Here is a 23,615-nt window from a genome sequence, read left to right on the forward strand (position 1 = left end):
AGTGTCTCTGGTACTACTGTAATGGATGATAAGAAGGCGGTGAAGAATAATTATTTTCTTCTTCTTGGGAATCTTAGACGAGTTGTTATTTCCTGTTATTTCTTCTAGTCTGGATTAATAAGAGCGCTCCCTCTGTTCAATGGCTACATGGTGGAGCAAGTGAGAGCCCTCCGGCAGACCTCAAGCTGCACCTGGTCCTAGCCAGGCCGCCTCCGCTATCACCCGGGGCTCGCTCTTAGGGGGAGCTGAGTACAGCTCCCTCACTCGCTGTTTGGGAAATAATCCTGTCACTTGCTAAAATGGAGAGCCAGGGAGACCTGAAATCCGGTGTCTGTTGATAAGGTCGTCCCTGCTTAACCAGAAGTGGCTGCCTAGTGGAGCAGTTGGGGCTGTGGCTTCCCGCCGACTGCCAGGTCACTGGAAGCGTTTCAGTGGTGTTGCAAGGGGGCGGTGTTACGAGGGGGTGGTGTTATGAGGGGCTCAGAGGCATAGACGTCGGCGCAGCTTGCGGCCTGCAAGACTGTACCAGCGTCGGCCCCCGGTGTTGGCACTGAGGAAAAAATCCACAGCAGTGCGATGCCCTCTAGCCTGGCTTCAATGCTCCCTGCAGCGCCTCAGTCTCGCTCCACCTCGCTCGCTTGCCCGGCATCATTGCTGCGTACTTCCTGTGCCTGCATACTTCCTGTGTACTGAAATGCTTGTCAAGTCCTGAAATACTCGTCTACTATAAATAAGCTAGACTGTAAGTACTAGACACTGAATGAGACATGTGGTTAAAATCTAAGTTATATACTTTCAAATATCACTGAGTTATATGGGCCCTTACAGACCCATATATCCAGTTTAACATCCAGTCACACACCCATACTTGAACTCAAACACCTATTAACAAAAGGATCGAGTGACTAATACAACCAGTCTGTCATTCGGAGAGGCACTTCAACATTCACTTCGAGACACACAGCACCATTACGTAACTATGCCTAGTGCAGGAAGTTTCACACAGAGTTGCATACCCCAATGCTCTCTAACACACCCAGTAACCAGTCTATGCACCTCTTTCCAAAGACATTTAGAGAGCCATAGCGTCAGAAAGAGAGGCAGTCATATCAACATACTGCCATATTATTCAGACATATGCTGAGGAACTGACACTTTAAAGTCAGTGATGTAGATCACTTGCCCTCTCAATGTGCCGCAGGCTGCTACTGGATTGTCTATGTGTGCAGTTTTATTGCTATGCAGGCTTGACATTTAAAACATGGAGCAAAGTCTAAAAAGCCCTGTTCTACTAGATATAACTGATCCATAGGTAGGTATCCATAGGTAGGTCATGGACAGTGAGGTATGTCCTTAAAACATAAGACATACAGATTCAAGTTTCTGTGACTCACATCTACACTTACAGACCTATATGCCTAGTAATACATCGATTCTAACAGCTGTACTTTAACACACATACCTTTTTGGAAAAGCATATAGGCAGTCACATACACTGTCAGACATTCACAGAGGCACTTCAAAATTCACTCACGGAAACACACAGCTCTCGTGTAACTAGAGTTTACATAGGCAGATGCACACAAAGTTATATACCGCAATGCTCTGTAACGCAGCCAGTAACTACTCCATGCAGCTCCTTGCATACATAATTAGAGTCATAGACTCAGTAAGAAATGCATTCTTATACCAATATGTTGCGTTAAATATGCAAAGACATACCCAAGTATATACTGAGGAACTGACACTAACAAGTCAGCCATGCACACCACTTCCCCTTTTCAACATGCCTGAGGCCTGCTAATGGACAGAGTTGCATACTCCAATGCTCTCTAACACACCCAGTTACTACTCTATGCAACTCAATCCCTACACATTTAAAGAGCAATAGGGTCAGTAAGAGAGGCACTCATATGCCAACATACTGCCATAAAGATGGAAAGCAACAGCCAAATAGGGACTGATACACTCATTCAGATATGTGCTGAGGAACTGACACTTAGAGATCAGTGATGCAGACCACTTCCCCTTTTTGAAATGTCTGAGTCCTCCTACTTGATAGCCTGTGTGTGCAGTGTCACTGCTAGGCAGACTTGGCATTGAAAACATTGTTCCAAGTTTAAAAAAACCATGTTCAACTACCTATAACTGATCCCTAAATTAGCTTCTATGTAAAACTTAGGAAGTGAGGTCTGTCCTTAAAACATAAGATGGTGACTCACATCTGCACTAACAGACCTATGTGTCTAGTCATACTTAAGTCTTATAGTCACAATGCACATCACATACCTATCTTAAAAAAGTAAAGAGTACTAATACACCCAATCACACACTCACAACAGCACCTAACCATTCATATATATATATATATATTCTCGCTCCTTTGACCACCAGCGCGGTTCACTCGCAGGCGGGTGCTTTTGGATGCGGGGGTGTTCCCGCACTATCAATTTCTCCCAGTACGCCTTCTAAAACCACGATCCTGTGCAAAGAAGAAAAGCACTCCTGGGGCGTTTCTGTTGTTTTATTTTCACAGAAAAACTTGCACACCCAACAGACGCGTTTCAGTAACAACCTTTCTCGATCGAGAAAGGTTGTTACTGAAAAGCGTCTGTTGGGTGTGCAAGTTTTTCTGTGAAAATAAAACAACAGAAGAGCCCCAGGAATACTTTTCTTCTTTGCACGGGATCGTGGATTTAGAAGGCGTACTGAGAGAAATAAATATATATATATATATCAATATATATATATATATATATATATATATATATATATATATATATATATATATGTCCAAGAAACTCCACCCAAAGGGAAGGAAGAGGCCGCAGACGGGGAGACATGGAGGCACAGAGACATTTATTCGGCAAACACAGCATAGCATATGCATTTCGGCAGGTATTCGAGCCATCTTCAGTGCTGGAGGTGTTGCGTGGATGCGGGCACACAGTAGCGTCTTTAAGTATCCCGCCAACATCCTGTTACCAGGTTCGTCGCTCCACCCCTAAAATTCATCATCAGTGCAGCGTGGGGTAACACACCTACAGGTTCCAGAATGCAATGTTCTGGCACAGTATGGAAACTGGGGATATACGTATATAGATATATATATATATATATATACATATATATATATATATATATATATATATATATATATATATATATATATATATAGATATAGATATATCTACATTGTATTAATCTAGGCCTACTGGAGGCAGTTGTGCACTCACAGTTGCATACCACAATACTCACTAACACAGCTAGTAAGGAGTCCATGCAGCGCGTTAGAAACACATTTAGAGAGCTATAAAGTGTCTAAGAGAGGTAACCATATAGCTACATACTTTCTTAAATATTCAAAGACTCTCCCAAATACAACCAGACAGACACAGCTAAACATTTAGTCACACACACACACACAACTCTTACAGATTTAGGCCTAATGGAGGCAGTCGCGCACACAGTTACATACCTCAGTACTCACTAGCACAGCTAGTAAGCAATCCATGCAACTCCTGACATACACACTTAGAGACCCATAGAATGAATGAATGAATGAATGAATTGTATTTGTAGAGCACACAGCTACTCAGGAAGAGTGTCCTGGTGCTAGAGAACCTCGGAGCTAAACTGCTGCTGTCTCTGGGAGTGGGAAACCTCAAGGTAAGTGCTGGAAGAGCCAGTTCTTCAACAACTTCCAAAAAGTAAATTGGTCAGGCACTTGTCTGAGTGTCACCGGCATAAGGTTCCAGAGTGCGACCTGCACTTTGAAGGATCAGCCTCCAGTGCGGCAGCAGATCAACTTAGGGACCGTGGCCTGATGCCGTGAAGAGGCACTCATGGTTCTGTCGGGAACTGTGGGGTCGATTCACAGAACTAATCTGAGACAAAATCCTAAACTTACTACTTTTGAATTTCACAGAATGCATTTAGTAGTAGTAAAGTTAGGATTTTGTCTGAAGATTGTCTCAAGTTTTGGTCTTTAGACAAAATCCTAACTTAAATTTAACTTAAGTTTAACTTAAGTTAGGATTTTGACTTAAAACCAAAACTTAAGACAAACTTAAGACAAAATCATAACTTTACTAATCCTATATGCCTTTTGTGACTACGGAAAGTAGTAAAGTTAGGATTTTGTTTCAGATCAGGTCTGTGAATTGGCCCCATAGTGAGTGACTCTCCTTCTGAGATAGTGTGCGCCCGTACCCTGAAGAGCCTTAAAAGCAAGCACCATGGCTTTAAAGCAAATTCTTTTCCAAACAGGAAGCCAATGCAAAACCTTCAGGTGAGGAGAAATCTGAGCTCTCGGACCAAGCAAAAGGACTGTCCTGGCGGCTGCATTCTGAACCCCCTGTAGCCTGTTCAATAAGTATTCCGGGAGACCTAGGTAAAGGACATTAACATAGTCCAACCTTGAGACAATAAGAGCTTGGATAACAGTTTTTCTAAGGGCGAGAGGCAAGAGAGGGAGAAACTTCTGGAGCATCCATAGTAGGCCAAAACAGGATCTTGCGACAGAATGAATTTGGGCTTTCATGGACAGGGTATCATCCATCTTAACACCCAGGTTCTCGACCATGTTAGCCGAAGAGGAGGCGACATATCGGATGGCCACCATTGTTTTCACTCATACCGAAGAAGAGAGGCAAAGAAGATTACCTCCGACTTCTCTGGGTTACATTTTCGCTCTGAGCCATGCAAAGACCCCAGCAAGGCATGTATTGATCTTATCCTTTGCAAAGTCCTTGCCCTTGTCACAAGTAAACAGAAGCTGCGTGTCGTCAGCATAAGAGAGTGTCGCACCGCAAGATTCAGCCAGGGGAGCAAGGTGGACATGTAAAGGTTGAAAAGTGTCGGGCTCAAAAATGAATCCTGCGCAACACCCACCCTCACAGAGGGAATGGGAGCGGAGAAGGGAGGAGACCAGACCTCTTGGTGTCTATCCTCCAAAAAGGAGGATAACCACTTTAGTGGCAAAGTGGACAAAAAACATGTCAATGCCCAATTGACATGTTTTATAGAATCTAATAACTTGCTTCATGAGTCCCAATCTGGCTTCTGGGCCCAATACAGCACAGAGTCAGCATTATTGCTGGCCTCAAAGTCTCTTAGATCTGCTGCGGACCAGGGTCACACAGCCACTCTGATTATGTTGGACTTAAGTGCCGCATTTGATACCGCCTCTCAGGGCCTGCTCCTGCAACTGCTCTGGAATTGTGTGTGTGCTCCACTGTATTGAAGTGGCTGGCTTCCTTTTTTCAAGAACGCACCTTCCAAGTAGTTCAGACACCTTTTGCTTTGGAAGTGTTGCCCCAATTCCGGGGTTGCCTCAGTACTTTTACGCTAACCCCCACGCTATTTAACATTTATATGCGCCCGCTGGAAGATGTCATCGACAAACACAATGTCACCATGGTGTCTTATGCCAATCACACACACTTGATCATCACTCTTGCTCAGAACTAAGGACGATCTGCAATGTGTCCTCAGCATGGTGGCCGAGGGCATTAGGCCCCACTCCTACCCCGAAGCCTAAGGTAAAAACTTAGGAATAAGGTTTATTGCAGACCTCTCTTTCAATGGCCAAATACCCTGCGTGGCTGAAAGATGTTTCACTATTCTTAAAGTGTTATCCAAGATCGCTGATCTTCTTCCCCTGGCAGCTAAAATATCTGTAGTTCAGGCGCTTGTGATTTCAAGACTAGATTACTGTAAAAACCGCTACAAAGGAGCAACCCAGTGCAGGATCTGTAAGCTTCAAAGAGTGAAAAATGCAGCTGCCTAATTTCATTTGAAGATCAAGAGACGGGCGCATGTGTCCCTGGCCATGGCTAAACAACATTGGCTCCTGCTGGAAAAACATATTTCCTTTAAGGCTATGTGCCTCTGTCAGAAAATGCTTAACATCAGCGGGCCTCACCATCTTTCCAACTTGGCGAAACCCTACTAACATGTCCGGAATGTGGGTAATTTCGCATTCCGTGGAGAACGCGAAATTGCCAAAAATTACGCGATCCATGGCTTCGCGGAATTTTTTGCTTGTTCGTGCTTTCAAAATGAGTGTTTGTGAGATATTTCTCTCCGAGCACGCAAACAGCGTTCGCGAACAGGAATAAGCATCGCGAACGGGCGGAACAAGCAATTCCGCATGTTCGCAGAGATTTTTTACCGTTTCACGGAGCTTTGCGTATCGCGACTACGCAAATTCCGCCAACCCCTATCCTCTGGAACAGCACTTGCAGTGATTCCTTGTGCTAAGAAAGCCCAGATGGATCGTTCTACCCTTGGATTTCAAGTCTCCAGGTTGTGGAACACCCTCCCCCCTACTTGAGACTAGAACCTGTTGAGGCAGTATTCAGGAAAAAATTAAAAACCTGGCTATTTAGACAGAGTTAAGACTCTATAGTCCTCACAGTGGTTTGGCAACGGTTTAATGCCTTGGATGTCCTATTCCGTTTAGGGTCTCTGCTAGCTTCTTACAATGTTCTTTTCCTGTTCCTATAGGATTGCAATCCTAGCGTGGAGATGGTCCAGCTGGAGTTCTGAGCTCTTTAAAAAACCTGCTAACATAAATTAACACTCAACACCCAGTCACTCACCCATGCAGGCACTAACCCATATATCAGTCAAGCAGCCACTCACTCACACATACACCCAGGTAAACAACCACTCACTCACCCATACAGTTACTCACTCATAATGCACTGACACACTGGTTCAGTGACCCATACGGCACTTACCAACCACTCACTCACTCATGGGGACACTCATGCACCCTTTCACTCACCCATATATAAAATAATGCAGCCACTCACTTACCCTTAGATACACTAAAATGCCCTCTCACTCACCTATTCAACCACTCATACACCCTCACCCACATCTATAGCCATTAATACAGCTACTCACTCATCAATATAGCCAGTCATGGAAGTAGTCACTCACCCATACAGTCACTCAAACACAGACTCACACACCCACTAGTTCATTCATTGAACTATCCACATATTCACTCACTCATTCATCTATGCAGCCACTCAAACACCCTCACTTACCTATATAGTCACTCATGAGCCCACTTACTTAGTCATATACCCACTCATGTACCCTCTCACTCACTCACAAAACCACTCATATACCCTTTCACTCTCCCATAAGACATTCACATACCTAGCTATTCACCCATATAGTCATTTACCCATAGCACCTGTCATGCACCTTCTCACTCACTCATGCACTCACTCACACAGTGACTCATCCATACAGATACTCAAACACCTACACACTTATTCATACATATACTAAGACATGTGCTCACTCACCTACACACTCACTGACACAACCACTCATTCACCCACACCATCACTCAACCACTCATGCAATGCACTCACCCATTCAGCCACTCTCACACCCTGTCACTCACTCATACACTCACAAAGTAAGTCACTTTCTCCTATACCCACTCCCATACCCATTCACTCAGACATACACGGAGTGAGGCACCCACCCACTCAGCTATACAAGCACTCCTACATTCACGCACTCATCCATACAATCTCTCTCACACCCTTTCACTCACTCATACAAGAACGGACACATTCTCTCATGCGCTCATACAGTCATTATCACACACACTCACTAAGACATACAGACACTGAGAAACCCAGTCATTCACCCATACAGCCACTCACAGTCACTTACTTCTCACTGTTATTCACAGATACAACCTGTATGCGACAAGCCCCAGCTGAGCCCTTTGTTTATTTTCTTTATGTGTCCACAGTGAAGTCAGCGCCTTTCCTTTAGGCGCTCTTACTACATCAGGGATTTCAGACATACCACTTCGGATTGCCAATATCGGATTATTCCCCCAGGATTACCTTTTAATCATTGGGATTCTTGACACTGAACATGAGACCCGCATTTAAATAGAAATCGTACATTGTACGATATTCCTCCCACCCTTTACTCGGGTTGAATCAGCAGTAGTGTGACGGAGTCTTTCATTTATGTCTGTGATTCCCTTAGAGTAAGCACCGCCCTTTCGGTAAACCCTTCAGGTGAGGTCTTATATTTAAATAAACCGCCTTCCGTTTTTCAATTGATCCTCACTCGACATCCGGACAAGCCGCATCATCCGCTCCGCCTGAGTGCGCAGAGACCGGGCATATCGTGCCAAATTTAGGTGAGAGATGGTGTATATTCCGCCGTCACCATTGGAGAGAGCTGTCTGTGAGCCTCGCATTATCCGAGACCACTGCGAATGCCTTTTCTGACAGTCCGTTTGTAATTTACAGGTCCGACGGACCCCGACATTTTAACTGCACTTGCAGTCGTGAATCAGTCAAGCGGGATCAAACCCGATAGCTGTATAGCCGCATCTATTACGCTACACAGCACTCCTTACCTGGGCATTGTCGGTTACTACCAGGTGAGAAACCTTCCTGTTTTTTCACCTTACCACCCCAGATACGTTTCTTGAAGTGTTGTGCCAGTTGAGACGGCATTGGTTGGGACACCTTATCATTTAAGGGTGCTCACTTTGATAATCTCATTTACATCTTGCAGGTGTGACCGCCGACTGCTAAGTTCGACCTTTTTTAACTAGTTTTACCAGCCCTGACGGAATCGCATAATCCACTCATACGGGTGAGAATTCTGACTATTGGCGCGTTGAAGCAATACTGCTTATTATGCTTATAGGCGCAGCATTATGTGTTCCACGCCCCGATTGTGCAATCCAAGGCTCTATTTTATGTATGATTTCACTTTTTGCACTATCAGACACACTACAACTTTGCCACTGTATGATTTGAATAATGTTTCTACCGTCACATTGTGATAGAGATTGAGTAATGTATGTATATCTGTCTCCAGATTTTTTTATCATTGTTGGCATACGTCGTGAATATCGCCCCAGGCAGAACTACATAAGAAATATCCAGGCTCAGAGATATCACCCTGCAGGTACATTTTTTAATAAAAAACAATTTCTGTAAACAACCCCCTCCCCTCCCCCCCCTCCTGTGGCCTTTCAATTTGGACAGTACTGTAGGATAGAGGATAGAGAATTACACAGATTCATTCTACCTACATAGACTCGTTTATTGATTCAGGTAAATTACAGTTAAACATTACCTGACTGCGCAACCTAATCATGATTGCAATGTATGTACTTTTTCATCGGGTACTTATACGCAATACGCATCACTCATTTCCGGTCGCGGCATTCCTCAAAGAGGCGTGGAAGTAGCCAATTTATAGATCAAACACTGGCAATAGAATCCGTGTTATTAATACCTAGCAAATGCCTCTGACCTTCTGCATCAATGCCATTACTTGTGTTCAAGTTACATATCCCTTGCCTTAATTTTTGGAAATACTGAGATGGTATCTTCCCCTTCTTTCTCCCCTCCCCCATCTCCTTGTTTTTATCCAGATCTATTTTGGTCTATATATAATTCCACTTTCGAGCATTTGACCGAGCAAATCACTGGTCCGTGTGAAGTAAGTTGCTTATGTACCATCATTGTTAAACTGACTGCATGAATCTATCAGACATGTGTTAGTGAAATATTTGTTCCCAACATGTTTCTTTTATGCTAAATATAATACGTGTGTTGTTCTCTCGCAATATTAGACGATATGTATCAATCCTTGAATATAAAGTAAACAAAGTGTTCGATGTTATGGAAACTAATTCTGCTTCAGGCAATTGTATAAGCTGTTTTTTTCTGTAATGGTCCTTTTAAATTAACTGAAATATGGTACTATGTATATACGTTTTACTGCCACACCTTAGAAGGTACTATGTACCGTTTTTCTTATGGAATGCTTCTGTATTATTATTTCAGATCGCTCTGTGGCTCCTGAAGAAGGCGTTAAGTCGCCGAAACGCGCGTCGAGTTTTGTATTCTTAATCCAGTGGACACCCCCATGATTGGTGTTCCTGTTATAAATTGTTTTGGTTATTGTTTTTAATGCAACTCATTGATTGTGAATTTGAATACTGTAATTTTGTTTTTTATTTTTATTTTCCTTGTACATTGTATGTGTTGATTAATTAATTGTATACATGTTTTTATTAAAATTTGACGAGTTTATATCATCCCTACAGCTTTCCAATTGTACTTGACTTGGTTTCCTCACTTGTTTACTTTATTTGAAATCCCTTGACTGCCTAGGCATTTTTCGCATACAGGTTGTTTACCCTGCCCTAGGAGTCTAATAGAGCATTACCCAGGGGGTCCTTGTTAACCACAACACATATTCACAGATACAGCCATTAATGGAACCTCTCACTCACCCACACAGCTACTCCTATACCCACTCACTCACTTATATAGGTACTGATATACCCACTCACTCATTCATACTGATACTCACACATGTATTAACATATCATATAACACTCATGCACTCATTCATTCACCCACCCATATAGCCACTGACACAGCTGTTCACTCACCCATACTCTACTCCCCTGTACAGCTACTTACACAGCCCCTCACCCATGCAGCAACTCACACACTCACTTAGTCACACAGACAGCCACTCATGTACCCTCTCACTCATTCCTAGAGCCACTCATGCAGCCACTCACTCACCCACCCACATATTCATTCATACAACCACTGACATAACCACCCAATCATATAAGTATTCACACACCCACTCACTCACCTATACAGCCATTTGTGCATCCACTCACTCTCCCACTTGGCTACTTATACACCCACTCACTCACCTATACAATTACTCACAGACCAATGGATAGACCCATATAGCCACTCACATACCCTCCAACCCATATAGCCACTCATACATTCTGTCACTCACTGATATAGTACCTCAACACTCACCCACTCACCCTTACAGGCACTCATGCACCCCCTTACTCAGCCATATAGCCAATCATGCAGTCAGTCACTCACTCATACAGGGTGCTTACACACCCACTCAATCACCCATATAGACACTAACATACCCACTCACTCACACATACAGCCACTCATGCACACTCGTACTTACCAATATAGTCAGTCATGCAGGCACTCACTCACTCATACAGGTGCTCTTATAAACCCACTCACTCACCCATAGAGACACTCATACACCCACTCACTCACCATACAACTAAGGCACCCACTCAGTTCCCCACACAGCCACGTACACACCCATGCATCCACTCGTCTATCTACTCACTCACCCATAGTCAATCTTGCAGCCTCTCACTCCCCCATACAAGCACTCACACACTCACTTGCTCACTCACCCATATAGTCATTCACACATCCAGTCATTCATCTATACAATCATTACAATTGAACTCATGCAATCATACAGCCTCTTGTACATACACTAGTTCACATATTGAATTAATTGCATGACCATATACTCATTTAAACACTCAAAATCATACTAATAGACATAACATAGATTCACAGTCTTACAAACAAACATTTAACACTCAGTATTTTTTCAAAATACTTTCTATTAGGGGAGGGGGCCACATGGCCCTCCCTCCCCAAATGTCATTTGGGTCCCGGGGACCCCATTTCCTGGTGCCTGGTTATGTCTCCTGGGTGCCTCCAGGGTGCCTAGTGTGCTACAGGACTGAGGTGGGAACCTGCATGTGGTAGGTGGCATTGCTTTCAGACACAGGGAGCTGCTAAACATGCAGGTCTTTGTGTCTGAAAGCAATTTGTCTGTTTCTCTGCTCGCTTGATAGCTGGCAGAGAAACAAATGAATGCTCTGCTTACACCAAGCAAGAGTCTCTCTCTGCTCTCTTGCTGGAAGCAGAGTGTTTGCTGTGGCTAGGCAGGAGCAGTTAAAGCTCCCACTAAGCCACAGCAAACAGTTATGTCTAGTGGAGTCGAAGCTCTGCAACAGACCCCTTTCATTAATTTATTTCAGGGTGGTGGCAGCCCCCAGGGTTGCCAGGGTGTCACATGGCCCTCCTTAAATTCAATTAACTGCCCAGATGAGGTGCAGACTCTGGGGCTGTGGGGGATGCCTTAACAGCACCACTGCATTCATTTTATTTGACATGCCCAGCGGGGGTTGCGGGCTCTGGGTCAGCCCGCATATACATTCTGATAGTGTCCCGGGGAGGTGGTTGTCCGTGAGGCGTGAAAGGGCCACACAGTCCCCCTGCATTATTTTAAATCTACTTGCCACAAGAGGTGGCAGTCCTAAGTGTGCGGACGGTCCCATCAGGCCCGAGTGCATATACTTCTTAAGAATGCCCTGGGGAGGTGGCAGTCCATGGTGTGGGCCCATGCATTTTTTAAATTGTTTGCTCCTGGGAGATGGCACATCAGCACCCCCACATATATATATGTGAGAATGTCCACAGGACTTGGCCCACCTGGGGAATAAACAAATGAGAAGCAAAGGAGCCTGTGTATTTTTTATTTTATTTCAGTGGGTGCCAGCTCCTGCCAAAAATTCAACAAAAAAAGAAAATGCTTATTTTTACCCTGCGGGATCTCCCCTCCCAAAAGACCTAGGGGGTCAGGGTATTACTACCGAGCCCCCCTCTTTTTTATGTTTTATTGTGGGACTCGGCTCAAGCTGAGTCCCCAGGTAGATGTCAAACCTTCCTAATTTGAAGTATTTGGAGCCAATCAGTTCATTAATGTAATTTGAGATGTAATCAACAGTTTCATAAGTGGTGACACTTACCAGGTCATAAGGGATGTAATATGTGAGGTCATAGGCAGTGCATTGCATAGGTATAAGCTATGGTTAGCTCAGGTAACTATAACTGCTGAATTTCAATGGTTTTGTACGAGTGAAATCAGAACCCAACTATAACGTCCCTGTAACCTTAGGTTTTTTAGTGAACTTCTAAGGTTTTTTAATGTTATTTCCGAACTTTAACGTCCCTGTAACCTTTGTTTTTTTGTGAATTTTGAAGGTTTTTTAAATTTTATTTCCTAACTGTAACCTTTGAAAGTTGGTCTGTGAGTGGCTGTATAGGCCTGTGAGGTAGTGTGCAAGCGGCTGTATAGCTGTATGAGTGGGTGTGTGAGTGGCTGTATGGGTGTGTGAGTGGCTCTATGGGTATGAATTTATTAGACATTAGAACAAAAATATTTTTAAAACTAAATGTAATATCCTAGGTATGTTTGCTCTTTTCATTATACCACACCACCCAGCAAGTCACAAATCTGAGGCTGCGTAATGCAAAACAATTGTGGATTTATACTTTCACATAAATCTATACTATTGTGCTCCTGGTATGCAGTGTCAACACCACCCAGCCAGGCTCAGGCAGATTGGGTAGCCGTAGGCTGTGAGCTTTTAAGACTAGCGGGAACCCAGATGTTGAATGAAATCTAGAAACGGTGTCATGCAGTGTGTTCAAGAGAGGTGGCCATTTTGTCAGGGAAGCGGGTGAGAAGGGACTGGGTCTGAAAGTGATTTGGGGAAGGCCTCTGCTGTCCAGTTCCAGTGGTGGATAGTGCTGACATGTGAGAACTGCAGGGCCCTCAGAACAAGAAGTGCCTCAATAGGTCATGTCCGTCTACGGAAGCCACGCAACGGTAATGTAAGGTTTGTTTACATTCCCTGGGACAGATCAAACAGTGAGCCCCCAACACCCCATCAAGTGAATTCTATAAGTACGGGTTGCCATTGACCACAACTCCACTGCACACTGTGCAATTTAATTCAACACACCCTAAACCCAATGGATATTGATATTTTGTCATTTTTTCCACATGCAAACAACAGCAAATGTCCACACTTGTTTATTTCCGACACTGGCCAATCTATAACCGACATTTATCCATGCACACAAAAACGGCATAGGAACATGGTGAAAATCGGAGCGCATCGCTGACCCATCGGGTTTCGAAGCACCACATACATTACACAGAAGGTGGGAATCCTTAATCAACACTCTATGTAGGGCAGGGGGCTTGCATGAAATGCAATACAAATACAATTAGTGTGACACCCGCCAAACCTCAAACTGCTCCCTGCAGAAGAAGACACTTGCAGACATAAACAACAAGAACAGTTTAAGGGCCTCATTATGATGGAGGATTTTCCGCCTCCTCCGGGCCGGCGGAAGCCACCTCCGGCCCGGAGGAGGCGGAAAATCCTCTGCGGAGTCACCAAAGACCCACCGCCGCATTACGATGGCTGGTGGGTCTTGGTTTCTGTCCGCAGCTTTTCCGCCGCGGTCGGATTACAACCGCGGCGGAAAAGCTCTCATTTGGCTGGCAGTGTCTATCAGACACCGTCAGCCAAATTAGGAAGCATTTGTAAATATGCTTTTCCGCGGCGGTTTTTCCGCCGTGGAAAAGCATGTGTACTTTTGATTTTGGGGGCCCGTTGCGGGCCCCCAGGGTGTAGGCGGGTGGGGGTGCACATGGGGGGTACCTATGGTACCCCCCAGTATTTACATGCACAAAGCGGCAGGCACCGCGCGGTGCCTGGCGCTTTGTGCATGTAAATGTTAAACATGCACTTTTAACATTGCGGCGGGTGCTGCTTGAAGCTGCACCCGCCGCAATGTTAAATATCCAGGATGTGACAGCCAGGGTGGCGGTCACATCCTAATTTGCACGGAGGGACCACCGCTGCCCCTGCGGACGGTCCCTCCACCTCTGGGGGTCCGCCATCCTAATCGGCCCCATAGTGCGGGAATCCTCCCAAAACGCATAAGCGCTTTGTTTACAACTTATATGTAATGTGACCTAGCAGCTAGAGCTGCTGAACCAGGTTCAAATCATGGTCCTATAACTCTCTGCAAAACACTTAACTTCCTCATGCCTAAAAAAAGTGTAATGTATCTGTGTCTAAAAAAATGTAACGTATCTTCTAAAGCACTCTAAAGCCCTTGGTGCAACGTTTTTACTATGTAAGAGGGGAAAAAGAAAATACTATTAGTCCCCTCACTTTACACTGTACTAGACCAGTACTATACAGCACAGTTTTCTGAAAAAAGTAAAACTTGCTCTATCAACCTGCAACCATCTCTCAGTCCTTAACAAGAACTTTTAAAAGCATTAGTTAACAACTACTTCATGAGAATGAATGTGTCCATTAATATTCAAACGTTCCTCAGCCAGGCATCGTAGCGCCTAGTGAACACTGCCCCTTTTCATCAAGGTGCCAATTCGGAGCTGGCTTGCAATTGTTTGATACAAGATTTCCCACAGACACTTATCAGACAAGTTACAATACTTTTCTAATATCAGCATTATATATGAGCCCCAATACCAACACTTCTGAGCTGGGCTGTTATGTTTATACATGATAATGTCGGCCATGTTCAGTGTTTGTAATACTTTTAGATGAGAGTAGTGGTGCTTATAAATTCTAAAAGCATTTGGCAGCCCGGCTGAAACATTGCCAGTATATGAGTGCTGACACTTCTCAGCCAGATTGTGATAGATTTACATGAAAATACCAGTCCAGTTCAAGAACTCATGAGTTTTAGTAGAGAGTAGGTGCTCTTCAGCACAGCTTTTATCATGGTGTCTGAGTCGAGGCAATGACACTCTCCAGTAGAGTAGCAACACTGTTGATTTACAAGACCTGCCAATTCAAGAGCAGGTTGCACTTCTCTATATGGAAATACCTGGATTTCTCTGCCGGGTTACACCCTTGCCAGTGACATGCTGAAAGCTCCATTTCTCAGTGGGTTGCAATACTGACGCTTTTCACCTGGTTGGTAGTACTGAAATATACCCGCACTTGCACTTTTCGGTTGGGTAGAATTACTGCAAATATATGAACACTGGCACTTCTCGGCTGGTTGGCAGTACTGCTAGTACACGAGCGCTAGCACTTTTCATTTAGTTGGCAGTACTGATAAATCATAATACACAAGCACTAGCACTATCCAAGTGGTTGGCAATACTGTTAGATGCGTGCCGGCACACTCATGAGTTCATATGAAAGCACATCCTGCCTGCGTTGCCCACAGAGCTCTTGTGTTGGTCTAACTATATATTTAAGAGCGTACAGATTTAAATAAATACTAGCATATCTATGCCTACAACCCGGGCGGCTAAAACACTCGAGTGCCCCTAACATAATACACTAACACCTAAATATATGATTTAGAAAGACTATATGATGCTACCATTTGATACCTTGTCTTCCTTCTTATCAAATGTGCAGTTTGTGGTGGTGGTTTTACTTATTTTCACCCTTGTCACCTAGTTAGACACTCAACCTATTGCCAGATGATTGAATGTTTTAACCTCCTATTTTCTGTTTCCTTACTCCATACAGCAGTGGACCCCATGATTGCGACACTGTGCGCCGTTTGTCTGTATCTTCTAGCTTACTATGATGAGGCCATTATATGAGAGTTACACAGAATTGTTTGCAAAGTGACAATATAGTATTTTTTCATCCTGACAAATGCCTCTGAACCCTGGCTGGGGTCCCTAAAGGGCAGAAACTTGTTGACCTTGATGCTAAAGGGAGTATTTTGTTCCAAACTCCTGTTTATTCTGTTTTTTAATCCTGTCCACTGGAGGCGCCAGACTAAAATTGAGTTTCTGCCTACCAGGAGACAGTTTAATATCAACCACTCTGTCCCTATTTTCACTAATAACGAGATAGCACTTACCTTCACCTTGACCTCTCGTGCTCATCCATTCCCCCCTACAAAACACCTCCGCTCCTCTCCTTTTGAGAGTTGTAGCCCACACCAGGTACCTTGAAATTCAGGTGTGAGGAGGGGACCTCATGATGAAGCATGTCACAAAAGGTGAGGATTATCCTCCTAATAAAAGCATTATCCTAAAGACATTCCTTCTCTGAAAGATTTCTCTTGTTATTTTACACATACTGGTTGTTTTTCCATGTTTTTCTACTTCAATAGGGAGCAGTATGCCTTGGGTTGAGTTCCCTTCTCCTGTTAGACCCCCTGTGTGCAGCAACATACTGATAACTTTCCATCAGGCATGCTTCTCGACTGGGTTGTATACCTGTAACATGCATGCACAATCACTTCTAGGATGGAGTAAATACTGGTAATAGGCGAGCGCAAGCACTTCTAGGCTGATGTGAATACTGGTAAGTTGCAAGCACAAACACTTCTAAGATGGTCCAAATCCTGGTATCATGCAAGTGAACACAAGGCTGGTGTGAATACTGATAATCTGCAAGCACTTCTAGCCTTGCGTGAATGCTGGTAATAGGCGGATGCAAGTGATTCTAGTCTCGTTTGAATACTGGTAATTAGAGAGCACAAGTACTACCAAGCTGGCGTGAAAACTGGTAATTAATGAGCACAAGCACTTCTAGGCTGGTGTGAATACCTACAATAGGCAAGCACAGGCATTGCTAGGCTTGTGTAAATGCTGGTAATATGTAAGCACAAGAGCCTCTAGGCTGATGTGAACACTGTTAATATGCTAGCACAAGTACGTCTACGCTGGTGTAAATACTGGTAATATCTGAGCAGTGGCTCTTCTTGGCTGGTTTGTTATACTGATAATATAAAAGCTCTGACATGCGCTGGGTTGTAATACAAGAGCAGTGGTACTTCTTGACTGAGTTTTAAAACTGGTAACACATGCGCACTGGCACTTCACAAAGTGTTGTAATACTGGCAATATGTGAGCACAAGTACTTATAGGATGTGTGAATACTGATAATATACACGTATGAGCACTTCTCGGATAGGTTGAATACTTGGGAGAGGTGGTTGAGGAGGGTGCAGACGTCATCTGTGGCAGCGAGTAGAGCAGTCTCTGTGCTGTGGTTGGTTAAAAATCTGGATTTGGATGGGTCGAGGAAGGAGTTTTCATTGATGAATTATATAAGCTGGGCATTGACTATCTTCTCCATGACTTTGACCGCGAAGGGGATGAGGGAGATGTGTCTGTGGGGTCTGCTGAGTGCTTCTTGAGCAGGGTCGGACTTTTGCACGTTTCCAGTCGTAGGGAAAGGTGCTGGTCTTCAAGGTGAAGCTTCTTCATACAAAATAAAGCAGTTTGGCATAGGTTAAAATTGTAGCCCTTTAAAAGAGGTAAGAGATATCTAGATCTCTGTTCCTTGTAATATTGACTGAAAAAGAAGAGGTGAAGGTCAGATTGCAATGACAAATTATCACAAGGGAGAGAGTACCTTTTGGCTGGAAAGCCCAACATCAAGGGTATTAAGTTAATGCAAAATCTTAAAAGATGTGCTGTACATTTTTTACACCCTCCAGATATGAATATTCACCCTAAGTTATGGGAGGGATCTCTCTTTTTTTCTTTTTTTAAATATTTTTATTGAGTATCTTTCCCCATTTATACATGTACAGAGCACTTATCTTGTAAATTATAATAAACAGCAAGTAGTACAGTCTAATACAATGTAATTACCTACATTACATTCTTAGATTACCATATGTTTAAATAGCAGGCAGATAAAACAATCAAGCAAATAGAAGAGATACAACAGATGAGACATTTGAGTGACATAGGTTTAAGATGTCCAATTAACTAGTACTTCCCTCCTTCCATCGCGCAATAGGTTCCCAGATTTGCCTACCCAGCCTTTTCCCCTTTTTCCCCTTTCTTGCATATATCGCAGTTTCTAGATTATAGATTGACAACAGTTTAGCTAACCACTGAGAATATGAGGGTGTTATAGCATCTATCCATGCCGAGGCTATACACAATCTCAGGACTGCCATAGCTATAAATATAAAGCTTCTACCTTGCATCTGCATGTCATCATTATTAACTCCTAAAAGTATTATCGATGGAGTTAACGCAATCTCAGTCCCTAGTAATATATTTAAAGAAATCTCAATTTCCTTTCTACTTGTTTGCAAGTGGTGGCATGTTGCAAAAACATGCACCAGGTCAGCCTCTAAACTGCCACATCTGAAACAATTGATGCCCGATTCCCCTGCCCATTGGGCTGTTTTTGCAGGCGTATAGTATAAGTGATACAGAGTTTTGTAATGTTGTGCCTGAAGTGACGCTGAGCACAGTATTTTCTGCCCCAACTCTAGTGACTGGAAAAACTTTCCCCCCCCCTATATCCAAGCTACTTGCCCACTTATCTGCCCATTTAATGAGAACAGGAATGGGGCAAGTATGCAGCCTTGCCTGACTCCTCTCATAATCTGAAAGGGTCTTGTGCATTCCCCCTTTCTGCCATACCAGAGGCTTGCAGCCATCTGTGAGTACATTTCACAGATTCTATTAATCAGCTGAAGGTCAATACCCATCTCCAGCATTATAGACCATAAATTCACATGGCTTACACAGTCCAAGGCTGCCGTTAAGTCCATAAAAGCCATGCAAGTGCGCCCTCCCTTAGCTACAGTATTCTTTGAAATAGGTAAACTAAGGTTTAAGCATTGGTCAATCGTACCTCGACCCTTCTGGAAACCATACTGGGTTGCCATCAAAATGTTGGTTTTTTCCTCACCCACTCTTCTAACCTGCTAAATAGGACACGGCCTAACAGTTTTCCAGTGCAGACCAGAAGGGAAATCGGGCAACATTTCTGGGGTTAGATTTATCACCTTTCTTGTGTATTGGGACTATGATGCTTGTGTTCCATGAAGGGGCGGTCCCTTCTTGGCAATTTCATTAAGAATAATGTTTAACAATGGGGCCCACAGCTCTCGGTGTTCAAGGAAAAACTGCGCTGACATGCTCTAACATGCGCTGGATTGTAATACAAGAGCAGTGGTACATCTCGACTGAGTTTTAAAACTGGTAACACATGCGCACTGGCACTTCACAAAGTGTTGTAATACTGGCAATATGTGAGCACAAGTACTTATAGGATATGTGAATACTGATAATATACACGTATGAGCACTTCTCGGCTAGGTTGAATACTTGGGAGAGGTGGTACCTTCCGCTGGGTTATAATACTGGTAGTGTGCGAGCACAGTCCTTAGTTACCATAATACCCTTTCCATGGAAACACTAGTACTTAACAGGCAGATAGTAGCACTTCTCTTAAGTGTGTTTGTACTGAGTGGGAGGGATGCATTGAATACCTGCTTATTTTCTTTTGAAACACTGCCTGCAAGCAGCTTAGCACACATGTGTTATCCGGGTCTTCATGTGAAACATGCTCAACGTTATAAGCTGCACTTAGGAGACAGGCCATCCCTATTTGGCACTGTACAAATATTTATTAGTCCGAGTTAGGAGCCCAAGGGCACCTTCGGATAATGGACAGACAGAGCTGCTCCATTCACCTGACTCACAACTCAAGGCTGTCTGGCTTTGTCCAGAGCTGAATGAAATGCGAGCCAGCATTTATACACCGAGCACCTCCGCAATGTGTCCTTGTCTCCCCAATAAGTTCGCTTGCAGTGTTATTTCTTCTACAAAAAAATAAAGTTTATATAAATAAATGCTGAAGTAGGTAAAAAAGCGACATTTATATGTAGTTGAAGATAACGTCCCTATTGCTTTCTAAGAAAAAAGTAACTCACATCAGGTAGAAAAGTTTAAAGCAAAATAAAAGCTGCTATGTTTTTTGGGCAACTTTCCTCAAATACATCATTTTGGAGAAATATGATAGTTCAAACACTGTTAGTAGGCCAACCCCTATCACAAAGGTGCCTAGATATGTTTGAAGAGGGACTGGTTGAGGGAGACCTCAATTATTAATCACTTATTCATCCTTCCTACTGTGATAACTACCCCAACTGCACTAAAAATGCACTCTGAACAAACCCTGCCAATCAGACATGCAAACTACTTTTTTGCAAGGCTACTGAGCTCTGGCCATTGTGCTCTCTTGTCATGCCAATAGACAAATTGGTTTTGATCCAGGTACATCTGTTTTGGGTCATCCATATAATCTTTAACCATCTTCTGTATTGTCAATTCAATTTCAATAACAACTTTATTCGATGTAGTTGAATGCCATAGATCATAAAAGTATACAAGTTTAAAAAGACAATTTAAACATCCTTTTGTAAAGTTAGTAAAAACTAGTAGTTGGGTCAAACCATGATGACTCCAGTACAGAACACTTCAATATGCAATAAATGCATTAATTGATCGTGCAACAGTCCTTGCCCAGCCCTCTATCACTTGGTTAATAATGACTTAAAAACTGTTATATAAAGTAGACTATTAAAATGAGCATTTTAAAAAATAATATTGGTTTTATCTACAGTATTAAAATCTCAAATCTAAGTCACATTATTAGTTTTCCAGTTGCCAATAAGTCCTTAAGGGAGGGGATGATTTGAAGTTAGCACATTTCTCCCTCATAAAAGACGTCTTCTACGCAGGCAGGTCCTCAAAATAAATGCTTCACAGAGTAAGACATAGGGGTCACAGAGCTGCTACAATCAATCAATCATTGAATTGTAAGGAAGCTACTCACACGTGAGGGTCTCAAGGTGCTGGGGGGGGTAAAGAAGCTGCTCCGCTCAGTCAAAGAGCCATGTCTTGAGTGTCTTCCTGAAGATGTTCAGGGAGGAGGCACATCTGATGTTGATCGGGAGCTTGTTCCAGGTCTTGGCTGCGATGTAGGAGAAGGTTCTTCTACCTGTCCTGGCTCTGCAGATACGCGGGGCTTCGGTGAGGTTGAGGTCAGCAGATTGCAGCTTTCTCTTGGGTATGTGGAATGTGATTATCTCATTGAGGTATTGGGGTCTGGTGTTGTGGGGACACTTATAGGCATGGGTGAGTATGTTGAAGGTTACTGTTAGACCCGGCTTCCTGGGCACCAGGGCACTCAGGGGTAACTGCGCTCCAATCGCATCAACTGGAGTGTTCCCTCACTGGTGTCCTGGGGCCTTAGTACTAAGGGACCCAAAACTGGATAACCAAGTACTCCTCTCCAGCACTTGACTCTCTCAGGGTAGCGAGACAGAGCAGTCCAAGGCTTACTCAAGGAGGTGAGGTGGGGTTAGACATTCAGAATACAGTGTAAACAGTACCACCAGCTGATAAACTTAATGTCCAGTCAGTGCTTTACTTTTTATAAAAGAAAAGTACTTTAATACACATAAGATAATTATACTACACATAAAACTAGGATAAACAGTGAAAACCAGAAATGTTTACAACCCTCTGGGACAGAGTTCTGACCCCAAACAGTATTGTAGCGCCTAGACGCCAAGCACTATAAAAACACAGTTAACATGAAAACACACAGTAAGCATTGCATATTATAGATCATGTTACACAGGGCTGCTCTCATTCACTAGAGCCTTGATACCAAACTTTGTATTGAAAGCATATAGTTTCAGCATATGATGTGAAGTCAAATGTTCATGATCAGCCCCATAACCCCCACCAAAAGCAACAGAAGTGCCCTCCCATTGTGAGTGAGGACACCGCTCTAGTGGTGTCAGGGATCTGATCACAGGTGCCGGATGTCTTGGCACAGTTTACTGGAGTCCCACTAGTCCAGTAGCCACTGGCTAGCTGTAGGAGGGTAATGGCTGGACAGAGTGCCTGTTCACCCTGATACCCTCAGAAATTACAAAAAGAAAGGTGGGCGCCTGCTTCACTGGCCTCTATTCCCAGTTACTGCTTGTACAGGCTCCCACAGCGCAAGGGAGGAGCCTAGAGGGGATTTGATCTCACCTTCAAAGACTAGAATCAAGCATCCTCCTCTCTGGCTCTCGTCATGTGCAGCAAGCTTCTTTCCACCAGCCTCTGTGATGTGCTGTAAGATTCCTTTCCACACCTTGGGTGATGTGCCGCAAGCTTCCTTTCCACACCTTGGGCAGCTGTCTGTAATTTCCTTGGTCCAAAACGAACGCTCCTCCAAGCCTCACAAAAACAGCTGGTCCTTAATGTTGCTGATCCCTTCCTTCCAGACCGCAGTGAACAAAGTCTTATCTTCTGCCTTCACACCGCGGGGTCGCGGCTGGTTACCGTCAGAGGGCTCTGGTGTGGCCGCTCGTCAGTCATAGACCAGTCTTGAACAACAGCTGACCACTCAGGCCAGACTTTTATCACCTCTGATTGATAGGCTCATCCAATCAGATGGTCTGCTACTTTTTGCATCCTGAATACACCTCCAATCACAAACCATTCACCGCGTGTTCAATGCATGGGTAAAGCATGTACCAGGTACTGTTCTGGTATCAGGCTGTGCAACTCCCTAGAGAGGAATTTTAATTAACTCCAGCCCAGGAGGCCCTGACCAGTGGGGGAGGATTCTCTCAACACAGTTTGTGCAGCTAAACCCAGATAAGAGCAGTGTCTACCCCAGCCCACCAGGCCTTTCCAAGGAAATAGGGAGGGGCACGGGGGGAGCTGGGATGTCCAGCAGAACAGCTTGCATTCCTCACACTGGCTCAAATCACCATTCTTCCCCTGTACACCCATGGGCTCTCAAACACACATCAGTCAGACAAAGGCAACAGGCCCACAGGCATGGCAAACTGCACAGACTTGGTCAGGAGGGTGCCTAGGGACTCACCCCTCCTGACTATAGATGTATTGCTGCCACCACTGTCAGTCTACCACAGCCTTAATAGAGAGGGCAGTAGCCACTCTCTGAAAAATAGGGGTGCACTAGGCATGCCCCCTCGACCTCAGAGCCAAGCTCTAGGGTCTCAATCCATGTAACCAGGGAGACCCTCAGTGGACATGTATGATTGTCATGCTCACTGAGGTAGGGATCTAGAAACTAT

Source organism: Lissotriton helveticus, chromosome 2_1 (genome assembly GCF_964261635.1).
Source record: "Lissotriton helveticus chromosome 2_1, aLisHel1.1, whole genome shotgun sequence".
NCBI lineage: Eukaryota > Metazoa > Chordata > Amphibia > Caudata > Salamandridae > Lissotriton > Lissotriton helveticus.